This window comes from Leucoraja erinacea, chromosome 7 (assembly GCF_028641065.1).
Source record: "Leucoraja erinacea ecotype New England chromosome 7, Leri_hhj_1, whole genome shotgun sequence".
Lineage (NCBI taxonomy): Eukaryota > Metazoa > Chordata > Chondrichthyes > Rajiformes > Rajidae > Leucoraja > Leucoraja erinaceus.
This window is the reverse complement of record NC_073383.1, coordinates 49,970,522-49,983,249: the sequence shown is the minus strand read 5'-3', so window position 1 is coordinate 49,983,249 and position 12,728 is coordinate 49,970,522. Positions and strand designations below refer to the sequence as shown.

The following is a 12,728-nucleotide window of genomic DNA, read 5'->3' as shown; positions in this document are numbered from 1 at the left end:
GATGAACAGCCATGATCATATTGAATGGCAGTGCTAGCTTGAAGGCCCGAATGGCCTATTCCTGCACATATGTTCTATGTTTCCATGCTTGTATATGACAATAAAACTCCACCACTTGATTTTGAAGCATTCATGCATGGTGGAGGTATAATGTAGTCCTAGAGTGATACAGTGTGAAAACAGGGCCTTTGGCCCAACTTGCCCACACCCGCCAACATGTCCCAGCTGCACTTCCTCCTTTTGGTCCATATCCCTCCAAACCTGTCCTATCCATGTATCAGATTTCTGTCATATGATCTATCTTCACTAAGATCTGTCTTCACTAAGGAGGATACAAACAATCTTCCTGATATAGTAGTGGCCAGAGGATCTGGGGTGACGGAGGAACTGAAGGAAATCCACATTAGGCAGGATATGGTTGGATAGTGTGATGTGACTGAAGGCTGATAAATCCCCAGGGCCTGATGGTCTGCATCCCAGGGTACTTAAGGAAGTGGCTCTAGAAATCATGGATGCATTGGTGATAATTTTCCAATGTTCTATAGACTCGGGATCAGTTCCTGTGGATGGGAGAGTAGCTAACGTTATCCCACTTTTTAAGAAAGGCGGGAGAGAGAAAAGAGGGAATTATAGATCAGTTAGTCTGACATCGGTGGTGGGGAAGATGCTGGAGTCAATTATAAAAGATGAGATAGCCGAACATTTGGATAGCAGTAACAGGATCGGTCCGAGTCAGCATGGATTTACGAAGGGGAAATCATGCTTGTCTAATCTTCTGGAATTTTTTGAAGATGTAACTAGGAAAATGGACAAAGGAGAGCCAGTGGATGTAGTGTACCTGGACTTTCATTAAGCATTTGATAAAGTCCCACATAGGAAATTAGAGGGCAAAATTAGGGCACATTGGTATTGCTGACATGGATAGAGAAGAGGTTGACAGATAGGAAACAAAGAGTAGGGATTAACGGGTCCCTTTCAGAATGGCAGGCAGTGACTAGTGGGGTACCGCAAGGCTCGGTGCCTGGACCACAGCTATTGAACGGAGCCAGGGAAACACTTTTTCTCACAGAAAGTGGCGAGTCTGTGGAATTCTCTGCCTCAGAGGGCGGTGGAGGCAGGTTCTCTGGATGCGTTCAAGGGAGAGCTAGATAGGGCTCTTAAAAATAGCAGTCGGGGGGTATGGGGAGAAGGCAGGAAGGGGTACTGATTGGAGATGATCAGCCATGATCACATTGAATGGCTGTGCTGGCTCGAAGGGCCGAATGGCCTACTCCTGCACCTATTGTCTATTGTCGATCAGTCTAACTGTTTCTTAAATGTTGGGATAGTCCCCGCCTCAACTACCTCCTCTGGCAGCTTGTTCCCATCACCCTTTGTGTGGAAAAAGTTACCTCTTAAATATACTTCAAACAAAAAACATTGAAATTATACTTCTGCAATGCACTAAAACGTGATTTTAATACATCAAATTTCAAAAAGTCCTTACCGTGGGAGGGGGTACCCTATCCAACACCCTCCTCCCTGCACTGCCAGATGTGAGCGGGGAACTGAGGCCAGTTTTCCGTGATGTCTGGATCCCAATGCTCAGTACCATTTACAGGTGCCCTACTCCAAATACCATTTATAAGTGCCCTACTCTAATTCACCATTTGCAGGTGCCCTCCTCTAATTCACCATTTACAGGTGCCCTCCTCTAAATCCCATTTACAGGTGCCCTTCCCTAATTCACCATTTAAAAGATGATCACAAAATAAATTAGATAATATTATTTTATTGTTCTGATAATAATAATCTCGGATTAGTAGATACCCTTCTTCAGACTGAAAGTCATGGGAGAGATATGGGTGATGATGTAAAGAACAATGAATAAAAGATATGCAAAAAAGGAACAATGATAAAGGAAACAGGCCATTGTTGGGTGAGAACGAGTTGGTGCGAGAGAGCGAGGGAATGCCGGGGCTACCTGAAGTGAGCAATCCCCGCACACTATCCTGAAATTCTTACTTTATATATATATATATATATATATTTATAAATATATATTTCGGACGTAACTGCAGAGGCTGGTTTAAACCGAGGGATAGAAAGAGAAGGAATGTCGGGGCTGCCTGGAGTTAGTTCAGACAAACAATAAATCCCAACTGACCAAATTGTGCTGAATAAAACTGGCCGAACGTACCTTACGCCGAAGATGTAGTCAATCCGTCAGCTGAAACCCCCCCCCATAGTGCAAGTTCAGTTCAGTTTAGTTTATTGTCATGTGTACTGAGGTACAGTGAAAAGCTTTTGTTGCATGCTAACCAGTCAGCAGAAAGACAATGCACGATTGCAATCTAGCCATTTACAGCGTGTTGATACATGATAAGGGAATAACGTTTAGTGCAAAGTGAAGCCAGCAAAGTTCGATCAAAGATAGTCCGAAGGTCACCAATGAGGTCGATAGTAGTTCAGCACTGCTCTCTGGTTGTGGTAGGATGGTTCAGTTGCCTGATAACTGCTCTGAAGAAACTGTCCCTGAATCTAGAAACGTGCATTTTCACACTTCTATCCCTTTTGCCTTAATGGGAGAGGGGAGAAGAGGGAGTGGTCAGTGACTTGTGGTAAACTGTGGTAGAATTTAGAACATAGAACATAGAACAGGCCCTTCGGCCCACAACATACTTGTTGACCATGATGCTACGTTAAACTAATCTCCTCTCCCTGCATGTGATCCACATCGCTCCATTTGCTACATATCCATTAAACCCATGATTGTATGGCAGAGCAGAATCAATGGGCTGAATGGTCTAACTAACCTTTACATCCCCTCTCTCTCTGTCCCTCCACCCCCCTAGTCGTCTGACTAGTTTCACTGTCGTATCCACTCATTAGTTGTCCTGCTTAGTTTCACTGATCGTATCCACTCATTAACATCTTCTCCACAGCCAACAAAGAACCATTGTGGGCTCCACCTTTCCTTGATCATCCTTGCTGGCTTTAGAGTTATAGTCATAGTCATACAGTGTGGAAACACAGGGCTACCAACTCTCACGCATTGAGCAAAATTCTCACGCTGATCACAGAATTTCTCACGCTCAAAAATATGTATATTTTTTGTAAACAAAATAAATAAAGTCATAAACAATTCAATTCGCCCAAGGCTTCCAGATCTCCTCCACACTCACCAATGTCTTATATCTTAAGCCCATCGCACACTTTTTAAAATGACAATGTAACTGCAGTACTAATGATTCCATTTGGCATTCATGGAACCAAAATCTGCAGGTGCTGGAAATTCAAAATAAAGCAAAAATTGTTTTAGGGGTGAATAAAAGCCACGAGGGGAATATATAAGGTGAATGCATAGTCTTTTTCCTGGGATATGTGATTCAAGAACTAGAGGGCATTGGTTTAAAGCAGGGGTGTCAAACTACCAGCCCGCGAAGGGGTCCAATCCGGTCCCTCCCCCCCAGTCACTATAAGGACAGAATCACCCTAGGTTCACCTTTCACCCCATCAGCCATCGCATACAACAGATAATCATCTGACATTTTTGCCACATCCATCAGGATCCCACCACTAGCCACAGTGGACCCAAAGAGTCCTTTCATGTGAGGCAGAGGTTCACTTGCACTTTCTCCAATCTCATCTACTGTATCTGCTGTTCCATCTGTGGACTCCAATAAATCGGAAAAACCAAGCGTAGGCTCGGCGATCATTTCGTTGAATACCTCCGCTCAGTCTGCCCAAGCCTATGTGATCTCCTGGTTGCCAAACACTTTAACCCCTTCTCCCATTCGCATAATGACCTTTCTGTTCTGGGCCTTCTCCACTGTCAGAGTGAAGCTCAATGCAAATTGGAGGAACAGCACATCATATTTTGCTTGAAAAGCTTCCAACCCAATGGTTCTTTATTGTCACGTGTACCGAGGTAGAGTGAAATTTGATTTGCCATACCGTCATACAAAAAAAAAGCAACAAGATATATAACTACATATAGATTAAACATAGACTTAAACAGCCACCTCAGCGGCGTGTGAGAATCCCCAGGGCACACAGCATACGCAGAGACCCATAGCCATCAGTTCAATGTCCGGGCCACACACACGCTCCTTCACCATGATGTGACCAGAGTTGTACTGACCACTGTCACTATCTCTGCAGTCCCTGTCTGCCCAAATAGTCAGAAAGCCATCCACACTCACATCATACTCTGGGATGTCCTCATGGAGCGATGTCCCTCGCAAACACCGAGATCACTGCACTCATAGCACTCCCTCCGAGTCCTCACCAGTGCAGGCGGCATGTCCATCTTGTTTTCTTGGCGACTTCACATTCCCCACTGTGATGGAAGGAAAATAACTTATACCTTCTTTCCTCGGGGTAATCGAAACATCCGCAGTCGGGGCGATCGAAGCTCCCGCGGTCAGCGATCGAAGCCCATGCATCGGGGCGATCGAGGCTCCCACGATCGGGGTGGCCGAAGCTCCTGTGGTTGGAGCTCCCGAAGTCGATCCCTAACAAAGGGACCGCCAGCTCCATGATGTTAAGGCCGCAGTGCTGACGAAGATACAATACTGAAAGAGTCGCATCTCCATCGAGGGAAGAGATTAAAATGTTCCACCCAACCCCCACCCCCAAATAATGCAAAAACTAAAGATACACTAAAACATACAAGTAAAAACAGACTGAAAAACAACAAAAGGACGAGCCAGGCTGTTGGCGAGGCTGCCGTGCATGGCGCCACCCGGTGGACCCAGTGGTATGAATATTGATTTATATTTCTACAAGTAACCAGTGCTTTCCCCTCCCTCTCGTCCCTCGCACACCCTAATTCTCTGACTAGTTTCACTGTCCTGATTAATTTTACTGTATGCATCATTATCTTCCCCTCAGCTAACAATTACCATTCTACATTTCCTTGATCATAGTCTGCTTTGTCTGTCGTTTTCACACCTTACCCCACCATATCTCAAGTCTCCCCCTCCCCTGACTCTCAGTCTGAAGAGAGGTTGTGCTCAAAACATCTCCCTTCCTTCTCTCCAGAGATGCTGCCTGTCCCGCTGAGTTACTCCAGCATTTTTTGTCATTCTTTGGAATTGTTTTATTGATGCTTATAATCTGTGGATCAACTATGAATTTGAGCAGCAGGTGGCAGCCTTATCCATGAATAGGAAAGTTTTAACCTGAGCATTGTAACTCCTCCTGCTCCCTAAATCCAGCAAATGGTTGATTCTTGCATTAGGCATTATAAGTAATGCGTAATATTTTAAACAATTCATGGTCAGTTCAATTCCATTTTGAACTTGGTTGCCAATACCAAACTGATTTCAATTAAGATGTTTAACTGTTAATTTCAGAGACTATTCCCAACAAAGTTAAGAGAAAAATGTGCTCTCACTAAACAAAACATCACTGGGAGGAATACTCTCCATTCATTTATCTTGTATGTCGCATACTTGCAAGACTTTCTTTCCCTCAGAGTTGATATTAACTCCAAATACCAAAAGCTCCATGGCACCGATCTAATCAACTGTGCTACCTAGCTCTCCAACTGGAGATCATTCATTTAAGCAAAATCATCTGAAAGCTCAAAAATACCTCTCAACTGAATGTTCAATTTAAAAGTTGTTGAACTGCAGTAGATGGACAAAGTTTGATTCAGCATACAAATAATGTACTGGGACCCAATAAGCTGTTGTTATGCCTCAAGAAAATATGTAAATAAATTAAGAATGTAGATTGAATCTTGCTAATATTGTCAATTTGTATTTCAATCAGGAGTGGGACAAATGGCTGGAAAGAAGAAAGAAACAACATTGCAGGTAAGAGTAAGAAATTAAATAGCCATGTGCAGTCAAATGGTTTCATTGGCCTTATTAATATTTTTTTTATTGATAAATCACAGTAAAACAACTCCCAATTGTTTTTCTCATGTATTTTCATCAAAAGATTTGTAGATTGTTAAGCTGTACAAATTCTGGGAAACTCCATTGCACTTTAAAATGGACAGGAGATATAATTTTAATGAAGGATGATTGAGAACAAGTGTAAAGAAAAAAAACTATAATAATTACAATTACTTCTCTAACTGGTTCATTCAGCTGCATGCACATAACTTGTATGTCCGCTATTATTGCCTACTGATAAGGTCAATCATCAGGCATTTCAACAAGGATCTGAATTTAATAACTTCAGCAGGAGTTTTCCAGGACTTCGGATGCTCATCAGTAAAATGGAGATGAGACTGAAGTGCTTTTGATAAGATGACTGGTTCAGATTGCCTGATCTCAGTAAGGTTCAATACAAAATGTCTCAGTTCTCGCATTTTGCAGGGAAATTTAGTGAAATCAGGAGGTCATTATATGACATAAGCAGAATGTGGGGAGTGTACTGTGCATGTCCACGCAAGGACAATAAGCAAAAAAGGCCAATGTTATCCAGATAAGTGAAGATGTGTATTTTTAGGTTTAACAATGCACAGAGTATGGCACACATGGTGCAGTGTACACGAGGAAGGGGATGAGAGAGGTACACAGGATAAAGAGATGCAGGAGGGAGAGCAACAAGTGAGAGGGGCATCATTAGGAGAGGACCAAGAGAGCAGGCACTGAAGTGAAATGCACAGCAGAAAAGGATGCAGAAGAGAGAGGACCGAGATGAGGAAAACTTTTTTCACACAGAGAGTGGTGAATCTCTGGAATTCTCTGCCGCAGAAGGTAGTTGCGGCCAGTTCATTGGCTATATTTAAGAGGGAGTTAGATATGGCCCTTGTGGCTAAAGGGATCAGTGGGTATGGAGAGAAGGCAGGAACAGGATACTGAGTTGGATGATCAGTCGTGATCATATTGAATGGCGGTGCAGCCTCGAAGGGCCGAATGGCCTACTCCTGCACCTATTTTCTATGTTTCTAAAAGAAAAGAGGACAGAGGATAAAATCCATAGGGGAGCAAAAGAGAGGGGATTTTGAGGTAGGTGCACAGTAACGAAGAGAACAAGTGAGGCACACTTGAAGGGGGTGCATGAGACGAGAGTGTGGGAAAAATTAATGGGGCAGGTGTATTGATGGGCGGATGGATCCAGGTTTGGATGAGAAGGGGGGAAATAGATACAGAGGCTGGGAGGTGATAAGTGAGGATAACAAAAGGGTGCAGAATCTGGAACCTTATAAATAAGTACGATGATAAGTAGAACTAGATAAAGGATGGGAAATGAGCTGATGGAAACCATGGCGAGGGGATTGTGGATCTAGTGGAGGAGTGTGTGGGTGATAGGCAGATGGGCCCAAATGGTCCTGGTAAATTGGAATATTATGTAATTTTTTTTTCTTTCTACGGAATGTAGCAAAGATTCCTCAGATTGATACCAGCAATGCCAGGTTTATCATGTGCGAATAGATTAAGTCTATACTATTTAAATGAATAAGAGTTGATCTCATTGAAATGTATGAAATTTGAATGGGGCTTAACAGGGATGGTACAGGGATGATCATTCCACTGGTTGTGGTATTTGTATCAAAGGTTGGCCATGCAGAACAGTTGAGGATAAATGTTTTCACCATATGTTATCGAACCCTTGGCATTCTCTACACAAGGCATTGGAGACTCCATTGTAAGTATATTTAAGACAGAGATCAGAGCATTTTGAGCAGCTAAGTGACTCAAGGGATAAGGGATCAATGCAGGAAAGTGATCCTGAGGTAAAATGTTTAACCAGGACCGTATTGAATGTCAGAGGCAGTAGAAGGGGCTAAATATTCTACTATTGGTTCTGTTCCTTATATATTAATTGCAAGTAATTCAGACAGTTCCATAATGATTGATGTGAACAGCAGGAATGGATGCATTAATGTAGAAGTTATGAAGTGCGTGGAATGCATAAACTTGTTGCAACTGACAGCTGAGTGGGTGTGATGAATAATATGATGGATTATACTTGGCTAGGTGTCAGTGAAGGTGGGGTTTTACACCACAGGAAGCTGGTGAATCAGAAACTACACACATTTCCTGAACTGGTTTGGTTATTAAGCCACTTCCTAAAATATGTGTAAGACCAAGGCACATTGTTGCTGCTATTTGTCACCTCCAACAACAGCTTCTTGCCGATAGCTGGAGAACACTCTCGTCCATTGATAGAGAAAAACAACTCTCTTCCTTTTGAGTGTACGTGGCAATAATCCATGGGAAGCATAATTAAACCTCTATATGTTCTGTTTATGCTGTATCCTTGATCAATGACTTGTTATCTCCTTCCTATATCTCCCTCCTCCTTGGGATTTCATTACCATATTAGTCCTTTAATTGATGACAGAAAACCGGAAATTAGAAAGTTAATCAAGAAATCTAATTGAATTTGGGCCTTTGGACCTAATCTCCTTCTTCACAAGTGCAATTGCATCTCTGTGCTAATGTTTAATGCCAGAGTAAAGCTGATCTGGTACTATTTTTCCTGGAGTTAAAGGGATAGTTAATTCAGCTTTGTGAAGGTATGCAGGATTATTTAACGGCAGGGAAAAAAGACGAGGAAGAGGCATCCATCTTTTAAGGCAACAGAAAATAAATATCTGAAGCACAGGAAGATTTAGAGCTATGAAGGACAAGCAGGCTGGAGGGATTAATTGAAGTTTGCTCCCACAAAGAATCAAATGATCCCATTCTTTGCTGTGAACATATATAACTTTACTAGACTAAGTGGGCCCAGCATCACACGGGAGGGCTGGTCCCTCAACGCAATATTCCACCTCTCCACCAATTTCAATATTGGTGGCCAGTGGGGAGTGGGTGGAAGAAGCCGGGCTTTCTGGAACGCTAGTATGGGTGTTGTGGGCAGAAGGGACTGGTTTCCAGAGGGCTAGTATGGACATGTTGGGTCAAATGGATTCTTGGGCTGGCGGCTCAGTCACTCAAGCCTGTTGTGCTGGCAGCTCACTCACTCACTCACGGCTATTCCTTGAAATTCAATTTCTAGCAGGGTGCAAGGCCACCAAATTCAAGTGCAGTTTCTTAGCATTTCAAGCAGGGTGCAAGGCCACCAAATTCAAGTGCAGTTTCTTAACATTTCAAGCAGGGTGCAAGGCCACCAAATTCAAGTGCAGTTTCATATCATTTCAAGCAGGGTGCAAGTCCACTAAAGACAGCGAGGTGTGACCTCCCTCCTCCATCTTGCAGAGACTGAGCCAAGCCCACACTTCCGGGTTTTATTGTCCCTCTCCCCATCCACCAGAAGGGGCGTGGCCTTCATGGCGTGATTGACAGTAGTGAGAATCTCAACATTTTTTAACCACTAATAACTTTTATTTTTCATCGATGGGAAAAATCCTCGGCACCTGATGAGCGGAGGGGGTCTCTGAGTAAGATGGCCAAAAATCACAGCTGGACGTTGTAGCATTTTTCCTAAAATCAATATAAAGCGCAAACAGGAAGTGGTCAAGATTAGACTTTTAATTATTTTGACGGCAAGGTAACTTTAATTAGGCAAGGCAACTCTAATTAGGCGAGGCAACTTTAACAAAGGCAACACAGCTTTAGCATTTCCAAACTAAAGGCAACACAGCTTTAGCATTTCCAAACCAAAGGCAACACAACTTTAGCATTTCCAAACCAAAGGCAACACAGCTTTAGCATTTCCAAACTATATTTTCAAACCACATTAAGGGCACTGACAGGTCAGTAAAACCACTCACAGTTTAGTAGACGTGTTCAGTTTTATTCACAGCTCAGACTGAGAGACGTGACCCTCTCGCTCTCCCATCTGGCAGAGATTGACTGAGGCACTCAACACTTCCGGGTTTTATAGTCCCTCCGGAAGGGGCGTGGCCTTCAGGAGAGAGAATCTCAACATTTTTTAAACACTAATATTTCTTTTATTTTTCATCGATGGGAAAATTCCTCTTGTCCTGTGCAGCGGAGGGGGACTCTGAGTAAGATGGCCAAAAATCACAGCCGTACGTGACAGCTTTTTTTCTAAAATCAATATACAGAACAACAGGAAGTGGTCAAGATCAGACTTTTAGTAACATAGATAGTTTCTGGGTTGAGGTGCTGTCTTCTTGAGTATCACACCTCATAGCACAGTAGCAGATATGAAAGTATACATAACAGAAATATAACCAGAAAAAAAATGTTACAACTATTTAACAATCTTGTTCGCTTCTGTGTTCTCAATACTTGTTTTTTTTCTCTCCCTTCCGATTGGAATAACCCCCAGCTACTCAACTTCATGTATTGGCTCTGTGCACTGTGCCCCTTCATCCACAATCATAATCATCAACTCAGACTAACCCTTATGGGCCTGTCCCACAGGAGACATTTTAGGCGACTGCAGGAGACTATGCAGTCACCACATGGTCGCCACATGTTTGCGGGTAGATGCCGGGGAGTCGCCTTCATGGTTGTGAGGAGTTCCCGCATTCTGGGAACTAGTTGCGGCCTCATTATGGTCGCCGCAAATTTTTCAACGTTGAAAAATTTAACGGCGACTAGAATGAAGTCGCCAGGGAGAGTAGCGAGAATTCCCGAGCAGTAGGTGGGTCACCAGGAGGTCCTAATAGGTTGCCAGGAGGTCGGAGGTTCTCAGAGGTCCTCCTAGGTTGCAGCCGGTGCTGACCGGTGAATTTCATTGGCTGATCGGGGAAAAAAAAGGTAAGCAGTAGTTTTGTGAACCAAGGATAAGTTAAATATCCGCCGAGCTTAACTGCCATGTTTCTCTGGCTTCTTAAAAGTTGTCTCCACTCCTTCTCCCCCCCTCTCCTCCACTCTTTTAAAGGGGTTACCGTACACTGCGCTTTAGCCGTCTTAAATACAGCGCCAACCTTCCTGTTCATCGCGGTATATGTCTGTATCACCTTGGCTATGCACCGTGTGAATTTTTTAGACAGGGCAAGCGGGGGGAGCGCTATCTAAAAAATTCACATGGGCTGGTGAAGGAAGCGATGTGTTTGTGTTTGTGTGTGTGTGTTCCACTCTGACAGTTGCCGGTTTTTCAAGCAACTGCCGGCAACTTGACAGTCGCTGGCAGTCCGCTGAAAAATCGCCTAAGTGGGGCAGGGCCATTAGCCTGAAATTCACACTCCCAACTAACTTTCTATCTGTCTTCTCATTTCAGTATTTCTGGAGTCCAATCATGACGTTACTGAAATCATATAACTCTTTTTCTCTTTAGGGTTTAATTTCCGTTGGCCTCTCCCTGTCAACTACTTTAACTGCAATGGATTGTCCATGAACACGCCGGAGAAATGTTTGCCGTTACGGATTCCAGGGGTTTCTACTGATCACTCTGATGGATAAATCCAATGGAAATTAGTAGAGTGGAGTTGCAATTGGGTTGCAGCCTCCCTAGTAAACATCAACTAGCTTTCTAGTTCTACTTATTTAATATTGCCCTACACCATTTAATACAAAATCACTTAATTTTAAATGACCTAGTTTTTTCTCTTTGCACTGCCTGTTGTACATGTATAACTGGATTATACTCAGGCATGGGATGATTTGCCTGGTATGATAGCATGCAAAACAAAGTTTTTCATTGTATCTCGGTACAAATGACATTAATAAACCAATACCAGTACCTTCAGTGAAGCAGATCCGATACATTAACATTGTGTTTCCTGGTCCCTGTTTACTTTGGGCTCACTTCCAATCTCTCCACCCACAATAGCTCCAAGCCAAGTCCACATTGTTGGCAACTTCCTCAACAAATTGATGTGCAACAACATCAATTCAGAATATATACTGAACAACAATTTTAAAATACATTAAAAAAAATATAGATATAGATAGATAGATAGATAGATAGATAGATAGATAGATAGATAGATAGATAGATAAATAGCCTTTTATTGTCATTCAGACCGAAGTCTGAACGAAATTGCAGCAGTCATACATATAATACCATACAATAAAACAACAATAAACACATATTAACATCCACCACAGTGAGTCCACCCAGCATCTCCTCACTGTGATGGAGGCAAAAGTCTTAGGGCTGCAGTCTCTTCCCTCCTCTTCTCCCTCTGCGCTGGGGGGAGAAGAGGAGGGAGAAGAGGAGGGAATTGGCCTTGTTATCAATTTTCTGATCTTCAATATTGAAAAACACTGCAGGACAAATCTTTACCTTGGCCTTCCAATGGAATCAAAACAATTTTACCTAACTATTTCAAACTGAATTGCCAACTATTTTAGCACAAGCTGAAATTAATGTTACTTTGAATAATTTGCATTTGCTGCCAAAATAAATGGGCAGACTTAGGACCAAAAACATTAAATTAATGTAGAAATTAGATTGATTATCCCAGGGTCAGTTTTTGAAACACGTTGACGTGAGTTCGCAGTTGTAATTTTAACTGATTAATTCATCTTATTCTAAATGGCTTTAAAATGGCACTAAAATAGCACAAACAGGAACTTACGGGAACATATTTTCTGGGTCAGAAGTGAAATCATCTCCACTAATGAGGCAGGTCCACCCTCAGTAAACAGTCCTCTTAAAAAATCCTTTTAACATAACTGGCTTTTTCTGTGCATTTTTCTTGGCTATGTTTGAATGGTCTTATTTAGACAGCAAGTGCAGATGAAAACCAGCTTGAAAGATCTTTTGTATTCTGACAATGCGTGGGAGCTGAATTAACTTGTAAGATGCTGAGGCAGCTCTGAGAGTATATCGCTGCTAATGTTGTCAGTTTGGTTTCTTTGCACACAGTCAGCAACTCCAATCATTTGCTTACTGTCTAAATCTGATTTGATCATTATTTA

At 42.6% G+C, this 12,728-nt stretch overlaps 1 protein-coding gene across 5 annotated transcripts in view; it reads left to right on the top strand.

The window, feature by feature from the left end:
* The window catches only part of nme9 (NME/NM23 family member 9), a 141,725-nt gene that overhangs the window by 10,554 nt on the left and 118,443 nt on the right, over window positions 1-12,728 (top strand). The gene's annotated exons all lie outside the window — the stretch shown is intronic.